Here is a 3,608-nt window from a genome sequence, read left to right as displayed (position 1 = left end):
TCCATCAGATCCACCAGATCCATCAGGTCCATCAGATCCATCAGATCCATCAGGTCCATCAGATCCATCAGGTCCATCAGGTCCATCAGATCCATCAGGTTCATCAGGTCCATCAGATCCATCAGGTCCATCAGGTCCATCAGATACATCAGATCCATCAGGTCCATCAGATCCATCAGGTTCATCAGGTCCATCAGATCCATCAGATCCATCAGGTCCATCAGATCCATCTTGTTTTCTAAAGTTCAGATCAGGAGCTCTGACGCAGACGGAGGGCCAGAGGGGATTGAAACTCCAGCCGTGGCCCATTTCTGAGTTTTCCTGTGTCTTTTTTTTCTCACGTGAAGCGAGTCGTGTTCCACTCTCAGATCACCTCTCGTTGAAGCAGAAAACTTTTTCTTTATTAAAATAAGCCAAAGGTGTCCAAACACAGGAAACTGCACATAACTGTGCCAAATCATGACTCATCAGATTAACTCGTTTTCTGAAACGTTGGGATCAAAACTTTCAGTGTTTTTTTTTTTGTTTCTTTAGTAAAGAAAGAAAAACTAAATTGTCGGACTGAAGTGGAGGTTTTTCTTGCTTTAATCTGAACGTTTGTATTAGATCGCGGCGTGCACGGCGTGAGAAACGTGCACGCCGCCGTCCTGAGCCGGCTCCTCGTGTTCGCACGGCGCCCCCTGGTGGCGGGACGTGGTTCATGAGCCAAACGAGGAGGACGAGACAGAGCTTTTTCACTTTTATAAATAATGTGAACAGTGTGTGTGTGTGTCCAGTGTTACATTTCCACTCGTGATTCGATTTGCACCTTCAGGCTGAGCGGCGTCCTGCGCCACGAGGACGAGCCGCTCAGTTTTCGTGAGTTTGCTTCGTGGTTTCAGTCGTCGTGTCTCGTCTGTGATCCCTGCACCGCTCGGTTCTCGGTCCTGGCCTTCGCAGGGAAATAATTTGTCCCACTGGCTGGTAACGGTGCTCCACTGTTCTGGAAACCACTTTTGTATCGTGACAATAAAGATGATGATGTCTCCATTAAACCTGCTTCGACTTTGTTTTTAAATTAGTAGTTTTGACCTGATGATGCAAAAACATCTGAGCGAAGAAGAAGAAGAAGACGGAAAGAAAAGAATGAGGGTTTTTATTAGACACTAAAAATTACAGAGACAGGTTTTCGGGCTGAACAGCAGATAAATGTTGTGACAAACAGTTACTCCTCACAGCTGAAACTTTTTTACACTCTGAAACGATCTGTTGGTGTTGCCATGAATACAATGGTTACGAGTCTGTCGTCCGAAATAAGACGTAAAAATCCGATTAGAAGGAGTAAAATCCAGGGGAACAGTCAGTGAATTCAAGGCACTGGACTCCGAGTTATGGTCAACATTTCCAGGTGAGGTAGTGAAAGCACTCGACAGTGAGGTACGTTTGGGATTTCATGGATTAAATATTGGCTTTTTCCTATATTTCTATGGTACAGTTTACATAAAAAAGATTTGGGAGGCATCAGACCCTGTTTGCTCTGCAGCCGACGTGACGACAGAACGGATTTCATCTCACACCTTTGGATCGGATCCATGGAGCTCTACAGTCCAAGGCTGGAATATCTGATTTTTTTACCTTTAAAGGACCAAAAATCTGATTAAACTCAGCTGGTGGTGATGCATATGGAAGTCCAGAGGTGCAACAAATAAATAAACGTCTTTTAATGAATCAAACTTCAGCAAATTAAAGACAAAGCTAAAGTATTTGATGTTTTTTTTTTTTTAACCTGACAATTTGAAACATGTCAAATGCAAAGAAAAAATAAAAACTATAACGCTGTCTGAGTTAAATAACAAATCAGAACCAAAACTAAACGAAGGTTACAGATATACGGAGGTCGTTCCCAACAATGAATAAAAACTGATTTGTTTGGAATATGAACACAAAATGTAAAAAGAAAAAGGTAATAGCTCTGTATTTTACACATTTTTCTATCATTTTTATAACCATGCTGGATAAAAATGAATTAACAAAACAAATTTTCACTTAAATGATGAAAAACCTGTTGATAAGTTTCACTGTTGAACATTTATTTTCTAATTCCTTACACGCGCTGCAGTTTTTCTATTGAACCGATGTAAAATTGTAACTTTTTCAGCAGATTTCTGAGAGATGTGTTGGAGATCACCAGATGAATTCATGAGCTTAGGGTTGATTTAAATACATGTAGGGGGGATAAAAAGTGTAATTTTGACACATCTGGACTTCCATACACCCGCCTCGGCACCACAGATCCAACCAAAGCTTCCCGGTTTGCATCCCTCGGGTTCAGGGCCACAGCCGCATGAATTCATCACTCACTCATTCACAAAAACAACCAGCTATAGATTTCCCTCCCGTCATCGTAACGTCAGAAACAGAAAAAGTTTGATTGTCCGACAGAAAGCTAATGTGCCAAGAAGTTTAAGTTTTCTTTTCAAACTTATTTTTCTTAAAAAAGGTGCTAAGGATACATTCTTCACCGTGGACTCAAACGGTCCACGTCTTCTTCTTCTGTCTTAAATGAACAGCACAAACAGGAGGATGTGATGATGACATTAATGCCCACAAAGGTTTGGGTGCTGCTGATTTCCCACAAATCCCTGGAAAACTCCGTCCTCCGGAGCTGTTCTGCCTTTAATATACATCGTTTGCTCGTGTGTAGGAAAAATACTGTAGAAAAAGGAACAATATAAACATCTCTGTTGTTACCAATATAATCAGCTCTGATGTGAATCGTTTGGTCTAACCTCAGTATCGGACAACACCAGCCAACTTTAAGGTCAACGTCTTTTACATTCATTCAGCCATCTTTAAAAACGAAGGCCGACACACACACACACACACACACAGAGAAACGACTGAATCCTAGAATAAAAACACCCATATTTATCATGCTAACTTTAACAAAAGCTGAGAAATTATCAACAACTTTGCCAAAAAAAAAGAAAGAAAAATAGCTTTTCGTTCTGTGAAAGAAACCATGCTGAAATCTGAAAACAAGGAGGCTAAGAATAGTATCAATACTAACAATTATATCAACAGAATACATATATGTTTATTTATATATATTTATATATATAAAAATAACAATCATCCATCTGAGAAATAAAAGGGAGATAAATATGAGGTGGAGGAACTTTGAAGCAGAGCAGTTTGTGAGACGCACATCTGTGCAGAGGTTAACTAACCTGGTTAACGACCCGGAGCGGGGAGGGACGAGAAACAGCAACGCTTAGTTTGGGACTAAAATTATTGCTTGAGTGTTAAACGGACAAAAGGGAGGGGGCGAGAGAAAGAGGCAAACATCTGCCTCGATTGCAAAGGGAGAACAAAATTTAAGTGCTATCAAAAATGCAAAACCTTAGAGCCGTGAAAGAAGCAGGTTTGTGGATCAGGGAAATAAAGAGTTTTTAGTTCTGATCTCGTGGTGAAAACCGGTTTGAACAAACAGCAAGTTTCCTAAAAGTGGAAGGTGGCAGGGCCCGGGGGGGACGGGGGGAGGAGGTGGGAGGGTTCTGTTGGGCTGGCTCATAACTCCTCACAGTACGTTAAAGTAGGAAGTATGCATGTGTAAATATATATATTTA

Source organism: Kryptolebias marmoratus, linkage group LG12 (genome assembly GCF_001649575.2).
Source record: "Kryptolebias marmoratus isolate JLee-2015 linkage group LG12, ASM164957v2, whole genome shotgun sequence".
In the NCBI taxonomy this organism is placed as follows: Eukaryota; Metazoa; Chordata; class Actinopteri; order Cyprinodontiformes; family Rivulidae; genus Kryptolebias; species Kryptolebias marmoratus.
This window is presented reverse-complemented; position numbering follows the sequence as displayed.